The sequence below is a fragment of the Grus americana genome, chromosome 1 (genome assembly GCF_028858705.1).
Source record: "Grus americana isolate bGruAme1 chromosome 1, bGruAme1.mat, whole genome shotgun sequence".
In the NCBI taxonomy this organism is placed as follows: domain Eukaryota; kingdom Metazoa; phylum Chordata; class Aves; order Gruiformes; family Gruidae; genus Grus; species Grus americana.
The window spans coordinates 4,901,420-4,925,566 of NC_072852.1; the positions used below are offsets into that span (position 1 = coordinate 4,901,420).

At 45.3% G+C, this 24,147-nt stretch overlaps 1 protein-coding gene across 2 annotated transcripts in view; it reads right to left on the bottom strand.

The window, feature by feature from the left end:
- SFMBT2 (Scm like with four mbt domains 2) overlaps positions 1–3,805 on the bottom strand; it is a 117,975-nt gene extending 114,170 nt beyond the window's left edge. Inside the window, exon 1 of one of the 2 annotated variants that reach the window (XM_054812982.1) lies at positions 3,656–3,805. The gene's annotated coding sequence lies outside the window, so the exon portion shown is untranslated. Of the gene's footprint in view, positions 1–3,131; positions 3,338–3,655 lie in introns of those variants that run through there. The other variant, XM_054812981.1, reaches the window with a different exon arrangement.
- Positions 3,806–24,147: the final 20,342 nt, after the last annotated feature.

Below are 24,147 nucleotides of genomic sequence, written 5' to 3' on the forward strand. Positions count from 1 at the left end.
GGGAAGAAAAAAAAAAAAAAAAAAAGAAGAAAAAAAGACACCACTTGCATCCTTGCTTACCCAGGCAACCCTTCCAACCCCGGAGAGAAAATCTGCTTCGCCTGCTCCCCCTTTGCCCCCAGCAAAGGAAATCAATTTTTTTTGTACATAGAGGCTTCCTGGGAGGAAAAGCAAATTGCATTAAATCCTGGCCAGCACCCACTTGCCACTGCAGGAAAAAAAGTCCTCGGAGGAGGTTTGCCTGGTGCAACCAGAGCTAAGCCTAATGCAACCTCGCGGGCACTGCAGGAGGGCTGTGCATGGGCTTTGTGCAGCAACAGGACTCCCTCCCTTTGGGGGAAATAGGAGCAAAGTTGGGGGGAGCAAAGCAGTCCCATAAATGCAGCCCCTCTGGCTGATGTGGGTGTCCCCTGCCCCAACAAAGAGCCAAAGGTGGTGGCAAGGGCTGCACCCCATCTTGGGTGGGGTGTTGGTTGCAGAGCCTGAAACAGGCAATGCTGATGCAAAGCGAGGTGTTCCCCTCAGAAAGCACAGTTTGCAAGGAAAGAGCCATTTTAGGCTGCTTTTTCCATTTTTAAGTGGATCCCTTCAAGCAAAGAAAAAACAAAATTACGCAGGGGAAGAGGGGCGAGACCCCAGGTACAGAGGGATCTCCAGAAACCTTTGCAACCCCTCCATCCCCACATCCACAGCACGCAACCAGGCAAAGCTGCTTCTCTGCTCACCAACAAGGTCTCCCTGCTTCAACATTTTGTTCCCTAGAGCACCAGGGGCACAAACTGATTTTAAAGCTGTCCTGCCCAAGGGGCAGCAAACTTGGAGATGGAGAGATGCACAGGGGGGAATGCTTCCATTTTGCAACGGCTCCATCCCTTCCCATCCCATCCCACGGAAAACCCCACAGGCTGACACTATTCCACTGCAGCTCTTGGATTTTGCCACTCAGGTCCCACGACTGTTTGACAGCTGCCTTCCAAGCCACTCTGCTTATACTTAACACTGTTTTCTGCTATTTTGATAAGAGATCACAATCCTCCTCCCTGGTTTTCTCCTCTACCCCCCTCCCCACCACCATATCCTGCGATGCAAGTTTGCTGGCTCCCTAAGTGGTAAAACTTGGTCCTGGCAGGAGCTGAGGGCTGGAGAGAGAGATGGGGAGAAATGGGGCAGGAAGGCGGAGCAGAGCCCTTTTGGAAGGAGAAACCTCAACCTGCATGACGAGGTGTGCAAACAGCATCTCCAACCGCTCCTGCTAAATAAAAATGCAAACAGCATCTCCAACCGCTCCTGCTAAATAAAAGTGCAGTGGGTTTCTGGAGAGCATCTCCAAGAGGTGCAGGGAAGTGGGCAAGCAGATCAGCTCTCTTCCCCCCCCCACCCCAGGATCCTCCCTGGCTCCTCCATCCCCACCCGGGCACTGACAGCCTGTGATGCTGGAGCTTCCCATCACCTCCCACGGTTTCAAAACACAAATGCTCCGAAGTTACCATCTTGTAACCACGGTGAAACAATCCCAGAACAGCAGCAATGAAGTGCTCTCTGCACGGGAACAAGGAAGTTTCTCCTGCCTCTGAGGCAGCCTCAACTCCTCCACTCCCCTGGAAAATACATTTGCTTGCAAAAGGCAGCTGGGAAGGGCACAAACAACTCCTTGCAAACTCCTCGCAAACTCTCATTTGCTTGCTTTGCAAAAGCTGCGATTCGCCTCTGTCGTCGTGGGCTTTTTAGGGTCTCTCTGCAAAAGAGAGGCTCGTTGCGGCACGCACTGGGAAAGTCACTTGTTTGGCTGCCCAAATTTCCGTGCGTAGCAATTTCAGAGCGTTTTTACTAAACAACAGAAAAAAAAAAAAAGGAACCCCCCCCACCACCACATCCCCGGTTGACTACGCCGAAGCGAGCAGGGAAAGCTTGACAGCTCCAACAGGACACTCATCCCACGACATGTCTACTGTTAATGCAAAATAAATCACCGCTGTGTCTCCCGGCATTTTGTTATTTTTTTTTTTTTTCTTCCTCATGGCATGTCTGTAATTTTGGCATTCAAAGGCAAATCGGCCGGGCTCCGAAGTCCGCCTGCCCCTTCTCACGGTTTCTCACATGCCCTATACTTTTCCCACCAGTGAATCCCTCGGGGGGCGGGGGGGGACGGACCCCGAGGACGGATCCCATCCCCTTCCCTTCGCATTTAATTCACCAGCGCACCTCTCCGAGCAACAAAAGAGAGTTGAACCAAACGTGCGGCACCTCGGCTTCTCTCTTTTTCTCCTCTCAAAATGTTTATTTTCAGTTTTTAAAGACACCTTAACCCGCCATGTTGAACTGACAAGCTTTATAAATATTCATTTACCGCAGTTCGGGAGCGCTACGGGAAAATATGTATAGATCAGGGCTGCACATTTTGGCACAGCTGATTGCTTTCTTTTCTTTTCTTTTCTTCCCCCTCGCCTTTCGCAGCAGCTTTTTTTTTTTTTTCCTCTCTCCCCTGCAGATTCGGAAGAAACCCACCCGCACACCCAAAATAACTCTTTTCCGAGACGTGCATCAACCTAGTAAATTTGAAAGGAGGTTGCACAAGCATTTATCAGGAAAACACCAAACCGACAGATATTACTTTAAAAAAAAAGGGGGGGAGGGGGGGAGAAAAGAGAGAGAAATGAGAGCATCTAAAAAGCGATACGCTGAGGTAAAAAGAAAACCCCTGCACGCCTGCGATTAATTGCACAGGCACTGCAAAACCCTGCCCGTGATAACTCCGGCGTGCCCTGCCCAGGGAAGGCAGCGCGGGGGAGCGGCACCCACGACCCACGAACCCGAGCGCAGGTACCGGCTCCCGCCGGGGGATCTGCCCGAGCCGCCCCGCAACCCGCACGCAAACACTTCGCAACAACTCCACCGCGGTCTTCCCCCTTCGGAAAAAATAACTAACTAAATAAATAAATTAAAAATCCACACCTAGCTTCCCCCGCTTAAGAAAAAATAAAAAATATAAAAAAAGCTTTTTGATAAATCTTGGAAGAGGAAAAGCGACTCTCTCCACCCAAGCGGTGCAAAACCCAATAAATAAAATAAAGGGAAATACCAGCCGGGAGGACATGGGGGGAGGAGGGGGGCTACCGGGCGCGGTACCTTACCTGGGCAAGTTTGGCTTTTTGTGGGTATTTTTCTTTTTTTTTTTTTTTTTCCTCGCCTCAGCGGCGAAACCCCCGCGGTGCGCGGCACTGCGCGGCGCGGAGCCGACCCGTCCCTCCGCCCGCACTCGCGGCAGACTCATTCCAATATGGCATCCGCGCAGTGCGCATGCCTGCCGCTCTTTTTAGGGCTTTTTTTTTTTTTTAATTTTTTTTTTTATTTAGCAGCCAACTCCTTCAGTGACCTTTTTCAGCAGTTTTTAAAAAAAAAAAAAAAATCACATACACACCCCAATCATCATCGCCTCGGCTCCGCCGCGCTACGCGCCCGCGGTGCCTCCGCGCTCCGAACCGCGCCTCCGACGGGAAAATGGACTGAATAACCGAGGGGAGGGAGATTGAAATTCAGTCGTAAAATTGATGCCGCGGTTCCGCCGCGCTCCGCGGTGCGGGGCAGAGCGCAGCGGGTAACACGGTCTCGCCGTCCGCGCGTTAAATACGATAAAATACCATAAAGCATTTTATACCGCCAGCAAAGTGGGAGCTCTGCCTCCGATCTTCCCCTCCCCACCGCTCTCCGCAACCTTTTATTTCGGTTTCTCCCCTTATTTCGTGTCGCGAAAAAACTTCCAGGGATGGAGATGGGGAAAGAAGGAAAAGCAAAAATGCACCGAGTCCCCTCCAGCCCGCCCGTCCGCTCCGCTTCGCCAGGCTCCTGCATTACCCGTTTATTCCCCATTGCAGAAAATAAATTAAAAAAAAAAAAAAAGCAGGCGAAGGCACAAGGTAAGATGCAAAATCAACTGGTGCCCACCCCCTCCGCCCCTCCCGGCGCGCAACTTTCTATCGTTTGCTCGTTAGGTTATTTTACGGTTATTTATTTATTTAGCGGTTGCAGGGGATTCACGGCAGAATTGCGCTGAACGTCGGGGCGTGCGGCTGTGCTTGTGTGGGGGTGTTTGCACGTACAGCCACACTGCGGGATTTTTCTGATTTTTTTTTTTTTTTTTTTTTTTTTTTTGGAGAAAATCGGCCCCGATGCAGAACTGGAAAGTCTGGCCAGACACCATCGCCCATGCCCCTGCCGACTGTTCCTGCTCCCGGGGGTGCTAGAAAAATCCCTGGGGGCGAGATGGGGATAAAAGCCCCCTCTGGAGCCGGGGTTATTCGGGATGCCCCGACCGGTGGTGCCCGGTCGACTCCGGAGCTTTCCCTACCCGGGTTTGCTCAGCAGCGGGGCAGTGGGTGTATTTTGCAGCGATTTCGCTCCCTTGCTTGCAGCCCTGCCCGGAGGCTGCATAATGCTTCTTGCTGGGGATTTTTGGAGCCTTAAATCCCTTCTCCTTGCAGGGAGGCAGGGGCTGCATCCCTGACAGGGCTGAGGATGCAGGCGGATGCCTTTGGAGCATCCTCCGGGATGAGGGCTGGTGCAGCACACACATACTCAACAGGTCGGGAGGAGAGCAGAGGGAAGGGGCATCCTTGCTGCAGGGCAACAACCAGTCCCGGGCTTTGTTCTTTCCATTGTGAAATTCAGCCCAAACGCTGGTGTGTCTGCCCCCACGCGCGGGCTGTCAAATTTGCATTTCACCCCACAGGCTCAGGTGCAATCGCTGTCTCCACTTGCTTTTCTCCGGTCATTTCTGAGCTGTGGTTTGAAGTTTCCAGGTGATCTTGTGAACATCCCTTCTTGCGGGAGCAGGGGAGTGCTGCAGGGAGGGGTGGTCTCACACCTCGGGACATGGCAGAGCAGTGGAACCTATTTCCCACGCGTGGCCCCAGGTCTCCTCTGTCCCGTTGCAATCACCAGCACCCTTTGCACTGGTTCTTGCTGGGGATTCACCACTGAGCCTCCCCATCCCCTTTCTCTTCCACTCTCTCTTCTTTTTCACCAGCCTCTCACAGACACATTAGCACACCACAGGGGTTTTGTGCAAGAAGACAAGTAAGGAGTGCAATAGAGATGAAGAAAGGTGTGATTTTTTTTTTTTTCTGGGATCCATTCGTGGAGAAGATACCGAAGACCAGAGAAAAGAGCAAATATTGCAGACAGTGTATTTCTTCACCACAATCCACATTCTTGCCGTTCACGGTCCATCTGAAAGGTCATGGAGATGGTTTCAGCCCCTCCTGTTTCAGCAGAGTTCCTGTAAAACATACAAATCAAGCAGTTCATATTTTTCAGGCTTTGGGTTGGATGGGATTTCAAAACAGCAAGGGAACACTGTCAGAACTTCAAAATAAGACCAAAAACCCAACAGATGCCAGGAAAGCATTGAAGTCCTGTTTCTCCAGATGATTGTGGAAGTGCTTGACATTTTCAGCATGGTGACATTTCAGATTTTCCACATACTTTTGAAAGGAAGATGCTCTGCAAACACAATGTCTGTGTTCTCACTCCTTTTAACCTGTTCTAAATTAGGTTACACTCAGATTCCTCTTGCTGCAGCGTATTTCGATCTAAAGCTGGTGGCGGATACAGCCACAGCGGCTCTCACAGCATTTCAGATGTTTCTCCATCTCCTTTCCATTAACAAATGCCTTTGTGCTTTATTTCTACTCACACTTCAGTGCTCTTTGCAGGAGCTTTGGTTCCACTGACCTCTCTGCAACTTCTTCCCTCTTGGCCTTGGTTTTCTCTGCCCTGCCCTCTTTTATTTTTATTTAGAGACTATTTCTGAAGCACTAACAGTGCATTTGGCCCTGTACATAGAGATGTAGAAGAAAGGATTATCCTTGCCCAAAGAGTTTCTGATCTAAATTAGCTCTGTGGAAGGCGTCCAAAGAGGTGGATTTAAAAAAAAAAAAAAAAAAAAAAGGCTGAGGAAGAAAATCCCTTCAGAATTTTTTCTAAGTGGCTGCTACAATAAGACTTCCAGATATGAATGAAAAGGTGTAGATTTATATCAGGTCTGACCTACAGATGACTGCAACAGCTCCTGTTGGCAGCAAAGACTTTGGATCTTGCTCATAGCTGAGAATACAAATTGGTTTGGTGGACATGAACCACAGTAATAGCTGAGAGATTTCATTTTAATACTACCCTTTAGAGTATCAATGGGAAAAAGAAAGTGCTTTGAGAAATACTGAATTTTCCCAGTATAGTATCCCAAAATATAAAATGGATTTAATCCCTGGTGAAAAAAACACACTGAGGTTAGTTCCAGTTTTACTTTCAGTGACACTGTGTTCTCAGGGATGTAGCTTCAACTGAGTAAAAGCAACTTGGCTCCATTAATTTCACTGCTATCCATGCTGTTTAATGCCACATCTGTTGGTAGCTACGCCATACCCAAACTTGTATTTCAAGTTGGAAATAGAAGTTTCACGTCTGAAATTTGTTGGTTTTTAATAAAAAGATTTCTATGCAAATAGCACTGATAAAAAATGAGATTTACCTGAGCACCAAGTACCCAAGTTGCAATGATCGTCCATCTGCCCTTGCCTCTGATGATCACTCCCAAAGGATATAACTGTTCAAATCCCAAGTTTTCCATAGCTGAATGAGAGAAACATGTCCAACCCAGTGAAATTCAGCCAGTCCCATTACTTTAGATCAGATATCAGTAGTTCCTGATCTCCGGGATAGATTATCAATACACAAAACCTGTCCCATTTTCCAGGCTGCCGTCTTCAGCAGGTTCAGATTTCTGGAGGAGAGGTGGGAATGTAAAAAGATCCCCTACAGAAAGAAACACAAGCACACGCGCGCACACACACACACACACACACAGGTGTTATGGCATTAACCCTCCCAATTTCTCTGTGTTCTCCTGGCTTGGGAAGATAAACGCCCTGAGGGACATCACAGGATTTGCAGATGGATGTGCATTTGGGTATCCATTTCTGGCCCCAATTTAGCCAGGTTCCTGAAGGACTCAGAGTATCCCACAGGCTTAACATGGTGCTGAGATGAGGTCTGTATCTGCACACAGTGTCTAGGTGTGTTCATAAACGTGAGTAAATGGTATTAGCCTTACAGATAGTGCAAATGGTGGAGTTGGGGACAAATTTTCTATAGGTAAAATGGCAAAACTCAGGCTCTGGAGGTTCATCTGTGATAAACACTATCAGACCAGGCAGAAGTTACTTGGCAGCAGCCAGGTTTATACCCTGAGGAGCTTCACTTTGGGGAGATACTTGCCCGCTTTGGGATGCTGCCACCAAGTCGCGCTGCACTGCATGAAGGGGCAAGGCTGTGCAGCTGACACCGGTGAATTATTTGGGGATGGTTAGAGGTATCTAACCCGAGTGAGCTGAAGCAGGGACACTGTCTAACAGGAGCTTGGTGTCAGAGAGGAGACCTGTGGGACTTCATCTGGGGCCATCTCCATCTCCAAGTGCAGCTCCTATTGCTTGTTCCTCTGCCATAGTCATCTCCTCTCTGCAGGACTGCTCCTGGGCTCATAGTGAAGCTACTCTGCATTTTCTCCCCTCCATGCAACGAACCGCGTCCTTCAGCTTCTAAGTCTTACGCTATTCAATCCACCCCATACTCAACATTTACAAGAGGAAAAGACACCATAAGGACCTTATTTCATGCCAGCTGAGGCTGGCGCTGTGTCTCAGTGTGTAGCACTTCTACCTTTCTCTTCTTTTCAATCATCAGTCCCAATTCAGAGAGAAGTTGGTCCCTGGAAGTTGGCACTGGGATGCTGAAAGACTAGTTTCACAGTGCCATCTCCTGGAGAGGGATATCACATTTAGGCTGCATTTTGCAGATACCTTTTTTCATTGGATTTGCTGTTGAGTTCCAGCACTTTGAAGGTAGGTGTTTAAGGCATGATCTAAAGAAGAGATTAGCATAAGTGAAGTTAGTCCAAAATTTTAATTCCCTTGTTACGCTTTACAGTAAAAGTCCTGCTTCTTAAATGCTGTGAACAGCAATGAGATTACTGGCTTGGGATTCATAAAACACTCGCCGGGTTATAGTCTCACACCGCTTTACACCTCTTCCTTGACAGCAGCCCTGCGTGCAGTGGTTGCAGAGGTAAAAAGCTGTTCCCTTGCTGTACACCTTCTCCTGCAGCAGCTCAAGGGACACCATGGCCAAGGGATCATCACCTCTCAAATGGGAGGTCTCAGCACCAGGCATCCCCGCAGCCTTCAGCAGCAGCTGCCCAGGACACGCACAGCACGTGGATATCCACACATCTATTCCACAACTCAAAGCAGTCTTCATTGCAGCTTACGCACCCAATTTTATTTATTTTTATTGCCTGTTGATTAGAAATTGCTGCGTAGGAGTTGTGACTACTCAGCAGAGGGGCAATGACTGGCTTTAACATTAGCTGGAAAAAGTGAACCAGTGTATCACGTCTGCAGCTCAAGAATGCCTAGAAAGCGTGGTCCCAGTGCTAAACAATAGCTCTTCCACCTTAGCAGTAAATGAAAAGGAAGCACATGTTATATCCAATAAATCACAGCACTGAGGTTCAATACTGAGGCTCAGAGCCATGAGTCTTATTGATCATGCCTGCACTATGGAAGAGATCCACTCCCACATCAAGAACTTTCTTATTTCTACAATTTATTAAGATCTTTCCTGTTTATTTTGATTATTCCCTCAGCAGGAAAACACCTCCTGGATGGTTTAACCTCTAAGAACTGGCGTTGGGAAGGGAGGCTGGGGAAACTGAGGCAGAAGGAGCTGAGCTCACACACAGACGTGCAGTCCCAGGGAAAAGCTGCAGTAATGGAAATGGATGTAGACCTCTGAACCTGGGCAGCACAGCAGAGTGGTTATAGCTTTCACTTCCAGGGGTGTTGCTGCTCAAATCTGTGATGCCTTTTCCTCATTTTCCTTCTCACCCTTTAGTGTAGGAGTCTGTGTAATGGTATAAAAAGGCCAACATCTCTGACCAACAAGGATGACCAGGAGCTCTTGTCCTATTAATAAATGTAAATTCTGCCTCACAGCTGCATTTCTTATCATTGCTGTAGCACCCTGATGGGAGATCGGAGCGGTTGCTGCACATCCAGTGAATACTCATACCATAGTGTGCAAACTACTGAGTCGTTCTGGCTCTCCACGTGCCCTGCTTGCACAGCGGACTCGAAAGCCAGCCCCCAGGCATTTCCATGGCTTTGGTACTGAATCAGATTTAGGAGCTGGCCAGTTGTGGGCGGAAATGCCCGGGCACATCCCCACAACAGCCCGAAAACTCATCCACAACATGTTTTGTGCTCAAGTTCCTCTGGTGATCATCTCCCCTTTGCAATTTCCAGTGAGGTGGCCAAAACCTCGAGGAGAGGATGGAATGGACAGAAGGTAATGGCCAAAACTAATCCCAGGTGTTACAGCTCTTGCAACAAAAACTAATTGTGCAATTATACGCTTGACCTTCTCCTTTCTCCTTCCAGCCCCTATTCACCGCCACCCCCAAAATAACAGTGAAGAATTAAAGGGGCATATAAGTAAATTTTTTTATTTACAAAGTGAAGATGCAAATGATGCAGTTGGAAACATCTCTCTGAAACTGACTGTGAAAAGGGCTTGTAGATGGGTTTTACTCTTTTAATGGCTCCTTCTGTATTAAGGAGGAAGATTAAGAATGAAATGCCACTAATTGCACATAAAGGCCCCAGCTTCCACAATAGTGTAAATGTACATTGTATTCAGCTTAATCTCCATCTGCCCCTAAGAGCATAATTGATTTTTTATTTTAATTTGAAGAAGCTGACACTTCTATTTCTTCACTGCCAGGTTGCTAAGCACATTTAATAAGAATGCGTATGAGTGGAGGAGTCTACAATATGTCATTAAAGGTAATAGGTAACATGTTTAAGGTCATAATGAGCTCGGGACTGAGTATCTCAGTCCAGGGATCAGGAGGGAAGGTGTATAAATACTTCCCTTGCTAGGACTCTGTCGAGCAAGACATGGCTCTGGGTTAATAAATAAAGAAGGAAATGGAGCTTTTTCCTCTCAAAGTAGATTTTTTGATCTCATTTCAGACCATACTCCTTTGGTAGTTCGTCTCCTACCTACAGGTGACCTTGGTTTTACTCTAGACTGATACCAGATGCTGGCTGACCTCGGACAAGTGGTGGCCTCTGTGCCTCAGTTTCCCCATCTATAAAAAGGAGAGAGGAATAATGCCCTGGCTTTATAAACTGCTTGGAGATTCACTGCTGAAAAACACCAGCATCTTGTACCTGGTAACCGAGCCTTGTCAACCCAGTGAGCCTCTTACTCCAGAGCAAATCCTGCGGCCCCTCTCCTGTTACACCCCTCTTCCCCACGCTCCAGAGCTGCAGCTATGCCACTGCCTCCTGAGATAATGAAAAAAAATCTCTGAAATATTTCTAAAGCCACATAAAACCAGCATGTGCTCATGGGTGTTGCCTGCACCTCTGATAACCCACAACCTTTAAAAATACAGTTTCTTGCAAAGATTTTTAAAAATAATATTCCTGTCCAACTTGCATGCACAGATAATCCCCAGCTGCAGCATGGTGATTTCTGCTTTCCAGCTTTTCCTCTTCCTCAATCTTGGCTAAAGTTTGCTGCTGGGCAGCTCATTGAGGTTTGCAGGGCCAGGAAGGTCGGTGAGGATGAGGAAGGTAACAGTTATGATGACCCACATTTGCTTTCAGCCCCTATAGATGGATTTTTTTTTAAACAGAAAATAAAACACATCCCTGTTAAATGAGATGTTTTCTCATTCTCATTTGAAGGAATCCTTTTTCGATTTTCTTTTGTAAACAATAAGTTTTAAGACTGTAGGAACATTTTTAAGAAACACAAAAGGTGGTAACCAGCTGTGGAAGTGGCCCCAGGATCTCACCTTCTAGGAAAGCATCTTTGCTCAAGGCAGTTCCTCAAAGTCCCTCCTTTTGTTACGGCATCAATACCCTTCTCCCCACTTTTGGACTCTCAGTAGGACTTCCCAGGACATGTCTGGTTACATTCAAGCATCTCCAGACTGGTACGGAGCCTTAGTAAGATTCGGTCCGATAGCAGCATCTGGTCTGTTTGAAATTCGCACTCGCTCTGAAATCATGCAGAGAGTCTCAGCTCCTACGTCTGTCACAAAATTGCAGCCAAACCTGAAAAATTCAAGCTGGAAAAAAAAAAAAAAATTGTAGCTGCTGCCACATGTAGAGTCAGGCAGCCAGAGAGGGTGAAAATGCACAGCACCCATCCTGGCTGCCCAGAAATATCTGTAAAGGGGATGAGATACAGCTTCAGCCCCAAACACAGGACTCACTTCCAGTGAAAAGTGACTTGGGTTTTGCTGTACCCCAGTGGGCACAATGAAGGCTGTGCTCTCCCATAACGCACCCGTAGACCCTGGAAGGACCATGGAAAAAAAGTTGGATTTTGGCTGTGTGCAGACATCCTCACCCAGAGCCCGTGGTGCCAGCAGAAGGTGCTCACAGTCACCCAGGCATCTGAGTCAACCACTCTGATTTATATGGTGGCACTGATCTGATACCCTAAAACACAGCATAGCACGTGGTAGGCGAGAATCGGTGACATAAAAAACATGTAATAAGACATAGATTTTGTGCAGTTCAACCATATTGTGACTTCCCTTTTGATTTCATTAACTGGCATGTCTGGAGGCCAGGAATGACAGCAGGATCTCTGGACAGTGCTGTTTGTCCAGCTGTTTTCCAGTTGGCCGATACACACATCTGGCCATCTCCTAAATCCTGCCTCGAAGCCGAGGAGCAGGGCAGGAGCAGCTTCTGACATTCATGCTAGCCCCGCTTTTCCATGGGCTCAGCTGTACTGTGAAAAAACTACTTCCCCAGCTTGTTCCTGCCGCTCTTACACCATAAATATTGACCAGCTACACACCATAAATATTAATTCTTTCCCAGATTTGCTTTTGGATGGAACCAACCAGTTCCCTGTGAGATGAAACTTGGGTGCATTCAGGGGTGGCTTGAAGGATTTTCCTTTGTAGGCAGTATGACCCATGATAAATTTACCTCCCTCTGTCCAACATGGTTCTCCAACGCTATCCCAGCAAGACTCATCCTCAAGTACCCTTAGAACACTCTGCCAGGATCTCATAGGAGGGATGAGCCATAGAAGTGCCACTCCGGTGGGCTGCATGTTCAGGCATTTTGCACTGAAAATTACCTCTTGTCTTAGGGCCAGAGAGATGCCACATGAATCCCAGAGGAGATCATGGCCAGTTGCCTTAGGAAGAGGTCAGCCATGAGCTGGATGGATGTGACTTGGCCTGGAGGCTGGAGATCTCCTCTTACAGCAAACGACACAAGTGGGGTCGATGCGGTGGAAATTTCACCAGCACCAGATGCATCTTTTGGGGTCTTCACCAGGGAAGGTATGCTACCAACAGATAAGATGTTTTAACATGAAAAATTTCTCCTCCCTCCCTCCCCCTCCATTTTTTGACCACTTTATATTATAAATGTGAGGTATAAATGTAAAACCTTCTTGGTGTGGCGTTCTGAGAAAATAATAGGGTTTAGTACTCTGAAAAGGTTTTGTCTAAAGGAACATGTCTCCTTACACAGGGAGAATCACATTTTTCTTTGCTCAGTGCAGACAACTTCTGTTTTCTTGTTCACATCTACAATTTCATATTGTAAAATGAGGGAAGGTTTAACCCTGACAAATCTTCTCAGCACTCATCTCAATGTCCTTTAATTTGCCTTCTTACAAACAAAAGGATGTTGCCCAGTCCTATCAAGAGGAACTGCTTGCTGAAAAGCATTGGGTTTAAAGTAGTGTTTAGGTAAATAAATCATGCTCACAGGCTAGAATTAATTGATTACGTTACTGTCTATGACAGTATCCCCTTTATCCAGGATCCACAAAAGGCAGCTCATTGTATTAGCATAAACAAAGATTGCAAAGCACAAGCCATGGCAAAGGGGGACTTTGGAAGAGATGCCAACGAGACAGGGCCAGGGCAAATATTTTCTGTTTGAAAAGCAAGAAGTTAGAAATGTCAGGGATGAAAGCTCGTGTGACAATGCCTTCTTAAACTGGCAAGTGTAATGTCACTGTTGCATAATTAGGATGTGTCAATGGATGTGCTTGAAAGGTTTGTTTGTGTGGGTTACACCTCCCTCCATCAGTACAACGCAGGCTTCACAGCCAGTGCTTTTGACTCCTGTTTGGCTTTACAAGAAGCATATCTACAAACCCTGCCAGTGTTTGTAATGATGCCTTTTAACAAGGTTTCTCCAAGCATAATTCTGTGATAAGCAGCAAACAAGCTTCATATATTTATAACCAGGGGAGAAGGTTTTTTCTCTTAGCATGACTAGCCCCAACTGGCCTAGGAAAACCTTCTGGAGAGCAAGGCAGAGCTGGCAGTGAGGGAGAGGGGGAGATGCTGGCTGTGGGCAGGTCGTTCTGCATTGCCTGCCTACCTCCATTGACTGGCTACAGAGTCTGGACAATTAGCCTGACAGGGTGTCTTGGATGCAGATCCACATTAGCATGCCTAAATCTAGGTATCGCCTATGCAGGCATCTCCATGTGGGTCAGGAGATGAATTCAAAAGCCTAATTGGAGATGTCCAGTGCCCTTTAATTTGCCTTAGGGTGACCTTCTTGGTCTCCAACTACAGCTCTGAAAGGGTTGAATCTCTGACTTGTCTTCTGCCACATCTGCTAGAAAGTTCTCTAATTTAGGCCACCAAAGCCTACCCTAGATGTTCAAGCTCAAAACCGATGGACATACAGAAGTCAGATGGTCAGTAGGTTCTGGAGAACCAGAGAGCTGAGCAAATGCAGGTACTCAACTTAGGGGTGAGCTGAACTGCTCCCCAGACGTGACTGGCTGCATTGACCAGATATCTACCAAGTATAATGGGAGCACAGACATCCAAATCATATGAAGACATATAAAGCTGATTCTTCAGATTTATCTCACCCCTTACATACTTCAGTGACACCTTTGGGAGCTTCTGGGGTACCCAAGACTACCTCCCAGAAGCAGGAATTGGGATTCTGTTCTAGGGAAATGTCAGTATTTGGGGGAAATTCACATAATTTATTATGATCACTGTAGAAAATCTGGAAACTGAAGTAGCTGGAGCCTTTTGTCTTACTCTTCTTATGTTCTTCTACTCTTATAAAATGACTTGTGTCCAGCCCAGTGGTAGATTGGGACTGGTGAGCTATGTACACAGAGGAAGATCCTGATCTGATAAATGTGACAGCATGGGGCAGAGAATTCATGTTGCTCCTCTGCTGAGTCACAGCAGGAGCCGAGGTAGGGAAGGAATTTGATTTTCCTCATGACAAGCTTTAAAACAGACTTGATTCTCAGCTCAAATTTTCAAAAAAATTGAGCCACAAGAAATAGCTTTCCAGGCATGGATGGGACTCCACCTCCTGGCAGAACAGGCTCCAAGGGCATTTCTCCAGCTGTTTCAGAACACTCTGTACAGCAAAAAGGCAGAAAACACGCAAAGTCATTCAAAGGCGTTTACACAACGAAGGCAGAATTTTCAAAGGAGCCAGAGCAAATTCAGACCCAGCGGGAGAGAGGCAACATTTCCTTTGGACTGCTTGTAAAATCCTTCCTACGTGTTCTCAGAAAGGTGGCCCTTGTGAGGGCAAACCACGCACTTACAGAACACTTTCCAAAAAATTTTAGCGCCAGCGCTTGCACATTGGAGGCACAGAAAGGTGGCTTTCCCAGGTGACTGGTCACAGCCCAATGATCCATCATTAGGCCATTGTGCCTCCCCATTTTTCATCTCGCCAGGTAGTTCTAATGCTAATCTGCTTAAATGCCTTTTTATAGCTGGTAGCTGGAGGCTAGTTGAGTTAAGAAACCTTTACAGTTGTACAGTCATTTACAGGGCTGCTTTAAGACATGGCATATATTATGTATGAAGCTTTATAACAACCATCCATATCAGAGCTGATGAAGAACATGAAAGCAATACAGCAGTGCTCCTTCCTACAGCACTTTGTTACTAGTGACAAGAGATAGGAGATCCAAAGACTGAGTAAAAACGGTAGCAGGAAATTATTTTCTTAAGAGACTCCTAAAGAATGTAATGATAAACAAGACTTTTAAAGTTACTGTGAAACAAAGGGCTCCTTTAATTAAAAAGAAATCTGATCCCATAAAATGTTTAAGGTTCTATTCATCTGTCTGAACTAGAATATATTTAGATAACTGCATCTGAAGAATTAATCCCCTTTGTAATTGGTGGAGAAAATCACTGTAGGGACCTGGATAGGAAACTCATATCACTCTAAGGTAAATAACAAATGTTGTATCTATGCTTGAGACTTCCTAACTCCCACATTTGAGTAGTCACTCCGGTCATGCCCTGTCTCAGTGCCAGGAAAACTGGCTCCTAGGATCAAAGCAGTCTGTGATACCCTTTGGTCTGGACCTTCAGGTGAAAAGAGTCCCAAATCCAACCCAAACCAAGAAGAAATCCTGGTCTGACAGATTCCAGCAGGGAGCAGAGATTCCCCACAGGGTCACTATTCATATGACAAAATTATGCATGTACTTATGAATTTTGCTGCACTGGATCTACACTGCTCTGAACCTCTTCGAATTAAACTTTAATGAGTGCTGTAACTGGGAGGAGTATTCCTCCCAGAAGACAAACTAGAGTCTGCAAAACTACCTTAAATTCACTATTGCTTTAACAATGAATTTTAATCCTTCCCAATGCATACAGAAGTTCAAATCATCCTCCCTCCTATCTCAAAACAAAGCTATCAACTCCCATCTCCATTTTTCAAGGCTGATTGTAAACAGAAAGTCTGGCTTCTCCTGGAGTTTAAACAGTTTTGCTTTCATGCCAAAATGGAACACAAAAGTTGAGTTTCACTCTTAGTGGTTTCAGCCTTTTCCTCGAGAGCCAGCTCCTGTGAATAAAATCACTTCCCAGCACTAAATGCTTCTCATTTACACCCACAGGGTACCTGGGCCAGTTTTTCTAAGAAATGTATTTGTGTCCTCATTCCTTATCATGGTGGTCTACCTCCAGGTAAAGTAAACTTGTATAAAGGCATTATAAGAAGTTCATGAGAAAGTAATGAGACTAAATGAAAATATATGTAATGAAAGCTTGGAGTAAAAGCATTCTCTCCTAGGAGTGTTATTGCATTAGCGGCATACACACTGGTTACAAAGAGCTAATGTCCACTTTAAGTGGTATCAAAAGCTGGAGCAATTGAAAGATAATAAGAAGAAAATGAATAATGAATCAATTTTATTGTGTGCTGTTGAGCAGTCCTTGCTGGAAGAGTGTGCGTTGATATTGCCCAATAAAAGGGATGGATGGGAAGTGACAGCAGCGGGGACAAGCACTCCCACACTTTCTGAAGAAATAAATGATTTTCGGAATGATTTTTGCCTTAGCTGATAGGATCCTGCTGAAAAAAGCAGGATGTTTTCTTGTGGAGTTCAGTATACACACAGCAAGTGAACAGCGTGTTCTTTATTTATGGAGAGAGAAAATACCAGCTTATTGGAGAGACAAACTCACTTTTCACCTTTCTTGAAGGCGGCCATGCTGGCTTCCCCAGGAAAGGTGACACTTCTGCCACTCAGATCTCCCTGTGGAACTCGTCTCTGCTGCCACATCTCACTTTTTCATGCACTATGTCCCTGAGCCACTACTCTTCATTTTCCCTCTTAGGTTTGGTACAGGTTCCCAATTCATGCCTGCATCCATGCTGCCCCTCAATGCAGACACACCTACCCAGAAAAAATATAGCTGCAGTAATACATTCCCTGTTGAAAACAGAGTAAAATGAGCCTACATAGGCATTTCTTCCTGCTACAGCAAGACTGGTTCCTGTAACCAAGCTAGCTTGGGTGTCTTCACTCTAGGCTGAATGGTGAAGATATATTTGGCAACCGTTGCCTTCTGAAATGACACTCTGTGAAGTAAAGACTCCCTAATTCTTTAGGACCATTTCACACACAAGTTTGCATCCTAAATTCACCACCGCAGCCTTCCACTAGTATATAATTGCCTGATCTAGGTTTTCCAGATGGCCATGATGGTTAAACAGGCACCTCCAGAGAGCGATTCCAAGAACTTCTAGATATTTGTCCCACATAGGAGGAATTACATGATGGAGGTATATATGTCTTTGCCTGGAAGAGCAATCTAGACAACTAAGCTAGAAGCCCAACTTCTCCTGGCTAACTCTTACTAAGAGTCCTCCATTGTCCTTGCAGTGTCTGTATGGTGAGATTTTTGCCTTGGGGGGCCCACCATCACGATGCTGCAATCCTGTGTCACGTATCTGCGAGTCCAAGATTGCCAAAAGGGGTGGGTCAGGAGAAGAAAAGCTATTGATATTTCAGTTACATCGTGATGAACAAGTTCCTCTTCTTACTGTTTCCTACATTCCATTTTTTTCATCCCTTTTTAGTTCTTCATCAAAGCACAATTTATGTCTAATTTCAGGAATTTGAGTCAGTTCTGAATCTCACTGGCCAAAGTTATTTCTCCCCTCTCTTAACTTGCAAATCTCTGTGATGGCAAGCAGATGTCTTCTGGCCTTTAGAAGTCCCTGGGTATTCAGGGGTTTGTGTTTCAGTTCTAACATCCAGAAGTGAAGAGGCAGGACGACAAGAACGCATGTTCTACGTCAGCATTAAGCTAAGAAGTGACCTGCTACAACAGCAGCCTTTTGTTAGAGCAAGGGTGAAAGCAGAAGAAACAGTAGAAGCAGAAGAAAGTAGAAACACCACTTCGAGTTTGAGATAAGCACTGAAATCAAGATTAAATCTTTATTGAATGGTATATGATAACAGAGCAACTCCTCCCAGGCAGAGAAGAAAAATCTCAGTTTTGGGACCCCACCTTGAGCTATGCCAAAAGCCACATTTTCAGCAGAGGTCATGTGGGAACAGATGGCAAAAGTCACTAGGCACAGATCTTCTTGCAAAATATTAGGTTTCCAGCCTGTAGAGGTACTATTCTTGTGCAATGAGTAAAATTTAGGTCAGTTTAGTCTCATTTTCAACTGCAAGTACCACAGGAAGTTGGTTGTAAAACATCACTGATGCAACACTGTCAAAAAAACTAGGAGTAGACCTGGTCAGACATGTACAGTGACTGGGGATTTGTAAATCACTCTGACAAACATCAATTTTCCATCACTTTTTTTTATAAAAAAGACTTCTTGCTATGTTATGTTATGTTAAGTATATTCAGGTTTTTCATTCTGAACCAGCTACGGAAAAAAGCCATCTTGTGAATGCTACTTGCATAGGTTACAAAAAGCCTATGGGCATCTTTCCGTGGGTGTGCATGTGTGTGCTCACCTAATTATGTTCCTGAATGAACCGCTCTGGCAATAAACCCTGATTTACCTACAGACACTTTTCAGCTTCCAAAAGCCATATGTCAAATCAGTCCCTAAATAGAATAACCTTTGCTCAGGTTCCACAGGGAGCAAACAGTGGATCAGAAAATCAATGTCTATTTGTCACCAATTGGCAGAGCCAAGAAGCGTTTGCTGGGGAGCTATGAGTGTGGGTACCGAACCGCTTACCTATTGCATGGTTGTCTTCAAGCAAAGGTCCCTGATGGCTTAGATAGGACATTAAGAAGACAATACTACATTTTCCTTGTCCAAATACCAAGCAAATAAATAAATAAAAGAAATTCCCATTAGAAACACCTTGTCACATTGTAAAATAAACGTTTCAGTTCTGAAGGAGGCTTTGGTTTTGTCATTTTTTCCACAATGAAGGGAAAGACAACTTCTACCTCAGGGTTTTACCCATCCCTTCTCGCCTTGGACAATTCAGCTATTCTGGAAAGCCATGTACAGCCCCAGGTACTGTATGAGCAAGGCTTCCTCTGAAGTGTAGAGGATGCCCACCACCCTTACTCTGAAAGCATTGCCATTTTCCACACTGTGAGAGATCGTGGCTACCTCATTGCAACAGAGAATTAAAAACTACTGAAGGAAAAGGAAGCAGACGAGATGCACAGATATACGAGCTGAAGCAACAATATAAGCTGAAGTTGAAGTGGTTTAAGTCTTGTTTTTCAGAAGGTCAAACCTGGCAAAATATATCAGGGGGGTCTGCAACGCAATCAGGCAGCTGCTGGAAGGGGACAGATTGAGATTTCTAGCCAAAGGCAAAGCAAAGGCTGTGGTTCTTCTCAACTAAACGTAGCTGTTTAGGAGTAAGGAGTCTAGATCCAGCGGAGGGAGGTCACACAGAGCAATTCATCTCACTGTTTCAGGCACCAGTATTATGAGCAGATGGATCTTCTCTCTGAGGGCTCTAGAGGGAGCTCAGACAGCTAACTTAGACTAATGGTCTAACTTTGGAGAGCTAAAATTGACTGATTCGAATCCCACCCCACTGAAACTGGGGTCTGAGTGAGAGAAAAGTACTTAATGGTCTTGGACATGAAAAAAAAAGCAGACCAAAAGTGCTGCAGCCTCCTTAAGGTCAACAAGTGAATGTGCTGAGCCTATAACCATCATCCTTCTTTGTTATAACTGCCACCACCTTAGCTCTCCCTTTTCTTAATTGCATTTTTTCAGCTTTGCTTTGTCACCAAAGGACTTCCACTTCCCATGCTTCCTCATTTCCTCAGTGGTGTTAGTTTTTGGTCTTAAGCTACTGTTATGTTGTTTTCCATCCAAAACTCATGGTCTCCCCTTCCCATGTTCTGCAGCCTAGCAAGTTCTGATCATTTTTTCTAAGTTTACATCAAGGTAGTTTCATAAGCACCTTCTACGAGTGCCTGTTTGCTTGTTTTTCTTCATGGCTACTCTCAAGTGAGGGATTCCACAAGTTCTCTGAAACTGCGCCTTCAGCTCAGAAAACACAGTTTCTTCACACATTTCTCAAACCTTCTCTCTGGTTCAGTATTCACTGATGCATGTGTCATCTTTACAAACCTTGTAGAAGCGCCAAACCCTGCAGCATAGTTTGAACTTCAGTCCCAGCATCTGAAAGAACCACTTCCACTAAAAATCTTGAGCAGCAACATCAAACGCAAAAGGCTGGTGTGAACATTACAATGCCTACAGCAGAGCTGCAGATCTGGAGTAGGCACTGCACTCACGAGCAACCACCAAAAAAAAAACCATTCAGGGAAATATAGAAGTTTGTACAGCTCCATCACAAAGATGCTTTTCTTGGGGTAAAGAACAACCTTTGGGTTTATTTCTGCTTTCCATCTTGTGTTTTTTCACCATGATCTCAGTCTGGGTCCCAAGTTCGGGTATGTTGCTGTCATTAATAAAATGCAGGCAGTGCTGTGACCTGGCCGTGCTCCCCAGAGAAAATCCTTAGATCTTCTGAGTGTTCATCCTGACTGCAACCACCAAGGCTTTGCAAGCCTGTCCCACTCACATTACAATTTCTCCTTGGTCTCACTGCCTGGCAATGATGGCTCTGGGACCTACCTCACCTCCAACAGCAATGTAGTGCCTCTTGTCTAAGCCATTCACCCAGGCTCTCCCTAAGGTCGGGAGGGTGATGAATTGCTACCCAAAGAGGCCTCCCATTAACTGGAGGAAGCCCAAGCGAGTAGCTTAGATTAGACAAGGATTAGTTTGGATTAGATTCAACTTTTAGATGGTCAAAGATAGGTCAGCATGAGGGTCTTGCCCATTGCTGTGAGCCAGTGCTCAGAAGTAAACCCAGCCCTAGCATTCATCAATATACTGGGTTGTGGGTTTTTTTCAGTTTACACATCCAGAACCATTAATTAAGGTTCAAGATAGTTGCAGATGTACCTTCTGCCCTTGCCTTGCCAATGAGGGAATAAGCTTGGTCCTGTTTGTTCTGGGAAACCTTTGCAGGAAAGTTTCTTGCAGATGCTTTAAAAAAAAAAATCATACATAATAAAAGAAATCAAAGACTTAAAATATAATGAATTCTGCAGCTAACTCTGGAAATCATCTCAGGCAGTTACGGAAAGCAAGAGCAGGGATGGGGGTGGGATGGATTTGTACGACCATTGACAGTGGCCACTGTCCTTCTCCCTCAAATATTTTCTCTTCTCCTGCTAAAGAAGGAAACACAGTAAAAAACCCTCACTCCTCTGGGATACAGTTTCTCTGGACAGCTGCCAGGCATTTGGGATACCTTTGCAGCCACACACTGCAGAGCTTGGGAATCGGAGAAAAAAAATACAGCCTGGTCCGCAAGCCGTGCTCACCTGGCTGAGCACTGGGGCTCCTCTGTAAACTGCTTCAAGGATCCTTTCATCCTCTCCAGATGCTGAATTCAAACATGGGATGAGAAGACACAATTTGAGAAAGCCTAGAAAGCCAGCTTTGACTTCATGTCTACATGTCGAAGACCTTAAGCTGTTAAAAAGCAATATACCCAATGGCCTGCAGTCACAGCCCCCCCTCCAGAACTGAAGGGGACAGTGAGTTCTGCATGCATACATAGTTACGCTGTAATATTTCTGCACCTAGAGAAGTTGTATGTTGACTCTTTGTGGCATGGGTCCAGCGTTTGGGAACTAAAATGTGAAAACACATCTCCAGTAAATGGATTCATTCGACCGAGATTGTTTTGTATCAGATCTCATCTAAGGGTGTGATTTACAGATCTGATCTGATGCCAACTGGAGCCAGGAAAAGGATTCCCCTTGAATTCAAAAAACACAGAACTAACCTAAATAACCTCACCACAATGTTCATTGCTTTGGAAAACCACTGGATGTTATAATGAATGGAAAATAATAACATTAAAGTTATTATTTTAAATAAAGTGCATATTTTAGAGCAACTTGCTTTACTAATCACCGTCAGATTTCAGGTTACCTGTCACAGGACAAATGAGAAATTCCCTCCTTGATATTTTCTTTGTGACTTTTGTTTCTTGCTTAAACAAAGGAAGTGACTAAGCAGGGATTGAACCCAAAACTGAGATCCAAGTACTCAGTCCTCCAGGAAGAACTAGCTCGGATTAATCAGTTCTTCTGCCTTTTGCAACATTTGCCTTCTACAGCACAAAACCCATGTTTGCATGTTGGATGATGCACTGGGCTGGGACTCACACTGTCTGGTTCCCTGGGTAGGATCCTAAGAAAAATAACACAAGTTTCATTGCTTTTATTGCTCCCTCCCATTTAATTTTCAGTGTGATCATTATGGACTCTCTTGTGCTTCTCTGAAGGCTACCAAGATATTTGTGATCTCCACACTTGACTTTTATCCTGAAGAAAGGGTGTTCATGTTTCTCATGAGACCAGCTAGGACAGTAACAAAAAACTTTTAAGACAGTTGATTTTTTTTTTTAGCAATCCCTGGGTAAAACACCATAGGTTAGCACAGGGGCAGATTTTACTGAAGTTTCCAGGCTGCAGCCAGGCTTATTCCTGCATCCTAAGATGGCTTGTTTGCCGAAATATTTGTTGCATCATTTCTAATCCCAGCACCATTAACACTCTTTTTCCTGCACACCCAAGTGTTTTTCTGGAAGGAAGCACTCCATTAATCCAAAGAGTGAGACTTAGCCAGAGGATCGAGCCCTCTTCTGAAAGCTTTTTTGTACCTGTGAGGTTACATCATGCTTCTAACTCACAGTTCTGCGGCTGAGATTGCACCGTAAATGTGAAACGGAGTCCTTGAGCAGGTTATTAGCTTAAAGTTAGGTAGAATTTGCTGTTTTGGACACATCCCAGGAGAGGTAACTGAGGGCTCTTTCAGGATGACGGTCTGCAGCCTGAATCGAAATAATATCTCTGCTGCAGCTGTAAAAAATGCATTAAAGGAAGCAGAAACGATGCCTTAGCTATAACATTTATAAAACATCAAGGATGGCTTGTGAGGGAACCTGTGGTTTTCAAGTGCTAATGGAAGAAAGGCTTGGGAGCGCTGAATATTCTCCAGCTCTCGGCAAATTAGCATTTTATTTCAAGACTCTCGATTGAGCGATAGAACTCAGGGGAAAATCATCAAGGTCCTCTCTGGTTCATGCTACATGAATTTTGTGAATATTTAACATTTCGCCAATTGGGTAGGTCTCCATTTCCTAACTGATCTTTTCACATAAATAGTTACCCAGGCAGTCAGATTCCCACATCCAGCAAAAGATCTTAAAGGACTCATCCAAACCAATGACCGTGCAGAGAAGAAGGTTTCCTTTTTCCTGGGGAAATCTCAGGTCTGCCAGAGAGACAGAAGAGCTGTAAAGAACAAAACTGTATTTGATTTGATTTTTTTTCTCTTTACCCTTTTTCTTGCCTGAGGAGAAGTCTGATCTCCCTGAAGTGGAAAGGTGCGAGACAGGCGGACAGGCAACCACTGCCACCTCAGCGCGATCCTTGCCTGAAGTAAGTCCAGGTTGGGTCTGCCCTCAGAGGGGACATAATGTCTTGATGACCTCCAGAGATTGATTGACAAGTGGAAAAATTGTCAGTAGTGCCACCAAGCAGGATGAGGAGGCAGATCTCCAAAAGCATAGGATTAGGACACTACCTGTCTGTCCAATAGATAACGATGCATCACAGGGAGAGGCTGGCTAAGAAAAGCATGGCAGCCCAGAAAATGCAGTTCATGGAGAACTTAGGAGATCAACTCATCCATCATCCCACCCCAAACAGAAATTACCCAGCTGTCCTTGAGAGAAGACTATCTAAAAAGATGGATGTTCTTAAAACCCTCCAGTGACAGAATTTCTCTCTCTGCCCCCAACAACTTACTGCATCTCTTAACTAGCTTTATTCCTGAAAAAGGTATCCTGATGCCAACCTAAATCCACTCTGTTGCAGCTCAGATCCAGGGCGTCCTGCCCAGGCCGCAATGGTCATGAATTCAAACATCATCTCAAGCTTGAAGGAACTTGTATTCTTCTGTAGTCTGGAGAAGAGGAGGCTGAGGGGAGACCTTATCACTCTCTACAACTACCTGAAAGCAGGTTGTAGCCAGGTGGAGGTTGGTCTCTTCTCCCAAGTAACAAGAGATAGGACAAGAAGAAATGGCCTCAAGTTGTGCCAGGGGAGGTTTAGATCGGATATTAGGAAAAAATTTCTTCACCAAAAGGGTGAAAATAAAGAGTGGAGAATGTGCTGGTTTTGTCTGGGATAGAGTTAATTTT